Source organism: Callithrix jacchus, chromosome 8 (assembly GCF_049354715.1).
Source record: "Callithrix jacchus isolate 240 chromosome 8, calJac240_pri, whole genome shotgun sequence".
Classification (NCBI taxonomy): domain Eukaryota; kingdom Metazoa; phylum Chordata; class Mammalia; order Primates; family Cebidae; genus Callithrix; species Callithrix jacchus.
Window position 1 is genome coordinate 124,340,978 of NC_133509.1, and position 7,012 is coordinate 124,347,989.

Below are 7,012 nucleotides of genomic sequence, written 5' to 3' on the forward strand. Positions count from 1 at the left end.
GGTAGGTGAATCACCCAAGGTCAGGAGTTTCAGACCAGCCTGACCAACATGTCAAAACCCTGTCTGTACTAAAAATACAAAAATGTTCTTTTTTTTTTTTTTTTGAGATGGAGTTTCGCTGTTGTTACTCAGACTGGAGTGCAATGGCACGATCTCAGCTCACCACAACCTCCGTCTTCTGGGTTCAAGCAATTCTCCTGCCTCAGCCTCCCGAGTAGCTGGGACTACAGGCGTGCACCACCATGCCCATGTAATTTTTGTATTTTTAGTAGAGATGGGGTTTCACCTTGTTGACCAGGATGGTCTCGATCTCTTGACCTCGTGATCCACGCGCCTCGGCCTCCCAAAGTGCTGGGATTATAGGCGTGAGCCACCACGCCCAGCCCAAAAATGTTCTTTTTAACATTAAACAATAATTTATGGCTGGGCATGGTGGTGGGTACCTGTAATCCCAGCTACTTGGGAGACTGAGGCAGAGAGAATCACTTGAACTTGGGAAGTGGAGGTTGCAGCGAGCTAAGATCGTGCCATGGCACTCCAGCCTGGGCAACAAAGTGAGACTCCATCTCAAAAACAAAAACAAAAAAAACCTTATAATCAGAAGGAAAAAATGAGGTCCACCTTGATGTTGCCGTCTTCAAGCCCATCCCTAACCCAAGGTCATCTTTATCTTACCCCAGAGAGGGAGAGGGAGTGGCATTACGCTTCCTATAGGTTCCAGAAAATAATTCTGTTGGATAAACGGCACGAAATCACAACTCTTCAGATAATCCCTCAACTAAAGATATTTGTGCTTGAGAAATGGCAGTATAATGGACAGAATGCAAGACAGTGACTCAGGAATGTTCGCTCAGGCAGGCTTTCTTCCTGTGTTCCAGTTTTCTCATCAGTGAGATTAAGGGCCCGATGAGAATCATCTTCAATGTTCCTCATAGAAGACCTTGACCTCTCCCTGCCGGGACCCTTCATGGACAGGATACTCCATCGGCATTTGTGGAAATCCTGGAGTACAGAGATGGGCCTGAAGTTGGGAAACTGGGAAAAGGAAAACTTGAGAAAAGCTCCGCTAGCATCATCTGGAGTTAAGAGTCTGCCAAGGGAAAGCAGTCAAAGGGTTGACACATACAAACCCATTTTAGGTCCTCAACTGGAGAAATGAATGCTGTTATTAGGGGGCTGGTACAGGAACAGGGAAGGGAAGGGGCAGATACTATCACCATCTAAAGGGTGGGGGCAGAGATGTTAACCTTGCTTCAAAGGACAGGTCCACTTCACACAGGTTCCACCCTAAATGCCTGCATCACCCTGTGGAGTAATACCAAGGGTGCCTGCTGGATTAATCACCGGCTGAATGAGCCGGGCACCTAGTAGGCAGTCTCTTTGCAGTATCAGCTTCTTATCTGATAGCAGGGTGGGGCCAGACCTAGGGCCTGGGTGGGTGTAGAAGAAAAGCAAGGAGACAGAATCTCCTAGGAGATGGCCCACCCTCTGCAACCTGCTCCCAAGTCAACCCAAGTTTTAAAACTGCAAATTGCCTAACTCCAAAATGTCCCATTCTGGATCTCCTACCATAATTGTACTTCTCCTTTAATAAATAATGATAAGTAATTAAGCTTCCTTAAAGGATCCAAATCTCAACAGTTACATCCCAGATTAAAAACTAGCCACAAGTGCTCGCTTTGGCAGCACATATACTAAAATTGGAACGATACAGAGAAGATTAGCACGGCCCCTGCGCAAGGATGACACGCAAATTCGTGAAGCGTTCCATATTTTTCAGATACTTTACGAAAGAAGACATATATGAGGCCAACAATCATATGAAAAAATGCTCATCGTCACTGGTCATCAGAGAGATGCAAATCAAAACCACATTGAGATACCATCTCACGCCAGTTAGAATGGCGATCATTAAAAAATCTGGAGACAACAGATGCTGGAGAGGATGTGGAGAAAAAGGAACACTTTTACACTGTTGGTGGGAGTGTAAATTAGTTCAACCATTGTGGAAGACAGTGTGGCGATTCCTCAAGGCCTTAGAAATAGAAATTCCATTTGACCCAGCAATCCCATTACTGGGTATATATCCAAAAGACTATAAATCGTTCTACTATAAGGACACATGTACATGAATGTTCATTGCAGCACTGTTTACAATAGCAAAGACCTGGAATCAACCCAAATGCCCATTGATAATAGACTGGATTGGAAAAATGTGGCACATATACACCATGGAATATTATGCGGCAATCAGAAATGATGAGTTCGTGTCGTTTGTAGGGACATGGATGAATCTGGAAAACATCATCCTCAGCAAACTGACACAAGAACAGAAAATGAAACACCGCATATTCTCACTCATAGGTGGGTGATGAAAAATGAGAACACATGGACACAGAAAGGGGAGTACTAAACACTGGGGTCTATTGGGGGGAAAAGGGGAGGGCCAGTGGGAGGGGGAGGTGGGGAGGGATAGCCTGGGGAGAAATGCCAAATGTGGGTGAAGGGGAGAAGAAAAGCAAAGCACACTGCCATGTGTGTACCTACGCAACTGTCTTGCATGCTCTGCTCATGTACCCCAAAACCTATAATCCAATAAAAAATTAAACAAAAAAAAAAAAAAAAAAACAAAAAACTAGCCACAAGACCAAGTATGGTGGCTCACACCTGTAATCCCAGCACTTGGGAGGCTGAGGTGGGCAGATCACAAGGTTAGGAGTTTGAGACCAGCCTGGCCAATATGGCGAAATCCCATCTCTACTAAAAGGATACAAAAATTAGTTGGGTGTGGTGACGGGTACCTCTAATGCCAGCTACTGGGAAGGCTGAGGCAGGAGACTTGCTTGAACCGGGAGGCGGAAGTTGCAGTGAGCGGAGATCGCGCCACTGCGCTCCAGCCTGGGCAACAAGAGCAAGACTCCATCTTAAAAAAAAAAAAAAAAAAACCCAACCACAGAGGAGGCTGTGGGCACTGCAGGTTCAGGGCCTTCATGTCAGGTCTTGGGCAATGTGCCCCTAACTCTCCTAATTTATGTGGGTATCCCAGGCCCATTTACACCAGGCTGCTGTTGCCTGGCATAAACTGCAGAAAATAGAGACCTTGTCTCTGTCTCTCATTATATCCCATGGCATCTCCAGCAATGAGAACAATACTTGACACATAGTAAGTGCTCAATAAGCATTTTTTTTTTTTTCTAAAATAAATAAGTGAGGCTGGGCACAGTGGCTTATGCCTATAATTCCAACACTTTGGGAGACCAAGGTGGCTGGATTGCTTGAGACCAAGAGTTCGAGATCAACCTGGGCAACATGGTGAAAGCCCATCTCTACTAAAAATCCAAAAATTAGCCAGATGTGTGGTGGTGGGTTCCTGTATCCCAGCTACTCAGGAGGCTGAGGCAAGAGGCTGATCGCTGGAACCCAGGAAACAGAGGTTGCAATGAGCTAGGATTGCACCACTTCACTCTAAGCTGGGTGACAGAGCGACACTATATACAAAACAAAACAGGCCAGGCGTGGTGGCTCACTCCTGTAGCCCCAGTACATTGGGAGGCTGAGGTGGGGAGATCACAAGGTCAGGAGATCAAGACCATCCTGGCCAACATAGTGAAACTCTGACTCTACTAAAAATACCAAAATTAGTGGGGCATGGTGGCGGGTGCCTGTAATCACAGCTACTCAGGAGGCTGAGGCAGGAGAATAGCTTGAACTAGAGGGGTCGGAGGTTGCAGTGAGCCGAGATCATGACACTGCACCCCAGCGTGGCAACAGAGCAAGACTCCCTCTCAAAAGATAATGAATAAATAAAGTGAATGCAAGATGCAGTGGGAAGAGCCTAAGCTGAGGAGCCAGTCAGAGATAGGTTAACTACAGGCTGTGTGGACCTGGCAACTCACTTAGCCTTTCTCAGCCCAGGTCCTCTATGAAGGGGAATAAAAATAACCACCTTCCAGGGTTCGGGGGAAGACTGGAATGACGTATGGGAAACATGGAGTATGAACTACCTTATTCACGGAAAACGGGAATAAATCTGTATCACCATTATTAATGATTCAGACTCACACTGGAGCCCATGCTGTAATCACAAGTGTCACATAAAATTACACAATTCAAGTCTACAGCTTGGCTCTGGGAGCTACTCCTGTCTCTCCATGCATAGGGCCCTGGCGTGCAGCCACAATGTTTAGGATCAAATCCTGGCTCCAGCATTCTTACCACATGACCTTGGGCAAGCTACTCAACCACTTTAAACTTCAGGTTCTCATCCAGACAATGGGAATAACAGTAGAACCTACCTGAAGGGAAGAAAGGAAGTGGGATATTGTCTTTTTCCTGCTTTGTGAAAAACCATGGAAATCAATCAACCCATCTGCAGAAACCATATGCTGAGGAGACCCATCCGCTATCTTTCCCGTTTTTTTCCCATTTTCATTAATCAAACAGTCGTTTGGGAGAAATGAGAAGTGGGCATGGGCTGGTTCACAGAGTGCTGTGTTTTGCCTGCATGAACATTACTCTTGATGTCAGAGTGATCAGGAGATTTGGAGGAAGGAAGGTGGCGTGGTCAAACATCAGATGAGAGGGAAGAGTCGCTCCCAGCACTTCCCCACCTAGGCCCTCTAAGGCTTTTTCCCTTAAGAAATATCTGTAGTTTTCAGTGTCTCTTGTCATCTGAATCATTTCCCTCTGCCTTGTCCGGGGCTCTCTGTCTTGGCCTTGCAGGCTCAGCTCCCCTTGCCTTATCCTTGTGTTAGAAACACATAAGGTGCACTTTTGGAGACAGCCACTTGGACAGCCAGCCCCTCCTGTGTGTCCTGGGTTCTCTGTTGAGGGACTTCATTTCCCGGGATTAGCACATTATAATTCCTCAAAACTCAGTATGTGGGTAATCTGTGGACGCCCCTTTACCAAGTATTTTACAACGCAGTTCTCAGGAAAACAGCCCCATTCCTTCTATATCTCAGCAGGGAGATACAATGTGAACTGGGAGCTTGGCTATTATACTTGTGAATAATTTGGGTTTCAACTTGGGTTTCAAGAGCAGCCTTGGCAGGGCTGAAAACAAATGATTACCAAAAAGCTATCCAGCTGCCCTCCCAACTCTGCAGGCTATTTTGCTGCGGGTGTGGAGGCCTCTCTGCTGGTTCCATGTGAGCCTCAGCAAACAGAGCAATCAAGACCCCCTCTAGGTCCCAGTCAACAACACTCCAGCCACAAGTTTTGGACGGTCCTGCCCGGGAGAAGATGAAGCCCTTATATAAAGATTGCCACACTCAGTCCAGCTCCACTCACAGCCAAGAGTCAAAGTCGATATTTGCTGAGTGGAAAAGGACAAAAGGATACAAATTCATCTGCAAGCTCTCCAAACAGACTAGAAAAAGTAATTCCCCACTGCTCACCCTGTCCGCTCTTAAGAAGGCTAAGCCAATACGTCCTGAGTTTGCAGGAATCTCTGTATTTTGGTCTCTGAATCACAAACTAGCATCACACAGAAATGTCAGAATGCATCCTTTAAACAAGAAACAGGGCCTGTGCTTGGTGAATCAGGGAAAAAAAAATAACAAAGAAAAAAAGCGGAAAAAACAACAGAGCCATTTTAAATGACCTTATGATGACATAAAATGACAATATTATGACACTGATGCAACTTCAAACCAGTAGGGGCTTGGGAAACCTTGAAGGAAACTCCTAAAGGGTCACCTTACTTCTTGACAATCCACTGAGGACCCGGATCATTAAAAGAGCCCTTATCGAGGCAGCTGGGGTCGGTGAAGGATTCCAAGATGGCTGGGCGAAAACTTGCTCTAAAAACCATTGACTGGATAGCTTTTTGGGAGATCATACCCCAAAACCAAAAGGCCATTGCTAATTCCCTGAAATCCTGGAATGAGAGCCTAACCTCCAGGTTGGCTGCTTTACCTGGGAATCCACCATCTATTGACTGGGCTTACTACAAGGCCAATGTGGCTAAAGCAGGCTTGGTGGATGACTTTGAGAAGAAGTTTAATGCCCTGAAGGTTCCTAAACCAGAGGATCCATATACTGCCCTGGTGGATGCTGAAGAAAAAGAAGATGTGAAGTCTTGTGCTCAGTGGGTGTCTCTCTCAAAGGCCAGGGTTGTAGAATATGAGAAAAAGATGGAGAAGTATAAGAACTTAATTCCATTTGAACAGATGACCATTGAGGACTTGAATGAAGCTTTCCCAGAAACCAAATTGGACAAGCAAAAGTATCCCTATTGGCCTCACCAACCAATAGAGAATTTGGTTGAGTCCAGGAGGAGGCTCTGGCCCTTATATTACACATTCTGGACATTAAAAATAAAAGTAATTATACAGTTAAAAAAAAAAAAAAAAGAGCCCTTATCATCAGAGTTAATTTAAATCTGCACCCAAACCATTAGCCTTTCAGGTACAAGGACAGCATATTAGCATTAGAAGGAACTTTAGGATCTAGTACCAAAGTGGTTACTTTACACATGGGGAAAATGAGGTCCGGCGAGATTATAGGATGTGATCTAGAGCCTGCAGCGGACTGGAGCTGAGACTAGAACACATTGCTTGGCCCTGCCTAGACAGCTATGGAAAGCAAATGCTTTTGCTAGTGGAACTCACTTCTTGCTCATCCAGCAGGGCGGAGAGGATAGCCCCAGAAAAGAGGCTGGGGCAGATGGAAGCATACCCATTCTCACTCCTCTGGGCCACAGCTTGCATGACTCTCCGTGTCTTTGTGAGTGATAACTGGATTTAGAAGGCAGGTCCTCAGCTGCATCCATAAACCCAGAACCCTTTGCTAGGAAGGTGATTGCCTAGATAGTACAGAATCCCCAATGAGGCCAGTATTCCAACAATGGCTGCCCAAGGCCAGACAAACAGCTCAAAGAGGACTGTGTGGTGCACACCTGCGTGGAATGCTAACAGCTTAGCAAGGTCAGCACTACAGCAAGAGGGGAAAACAATAGGAACTCTGCCCGACAGTGGCTAAGGAATGCCAAGATGTGCCCCTGGAAGTC

The 7,012-nt window shown here is 46.0% G+C and overlaps 1 non-coding gene and 1 pseudogene across 1 annotated transcript; both read left to right on the forward strand.

Annotated features, from left to right (window-relative positions):
• The first annotated feature begins 1,670 nt into the window (after positions 1–1,670).
• Positions 1,671–1,777, forward strand: LOC118145223 (U6 spliceosomal RNA). Its single transcript, XR_004730351.1, has one exon. It is a non-coding gene; the product is annotated as a U6 spliceosomal RNA (small nuclear RNA).
• Positions 1,778–5,752: 3,975 nt separating this feature from the next.
• On the forward strand, positions 5,753–6,715 carry LOC118145167 (ATP synthase peripheral stalk subunit d, mitochondrial pseudogene; annotated as a pseudogene).
• The last annotated feature ends 297 nt before the right edge of the window (positions 6,716–7,012 follow it).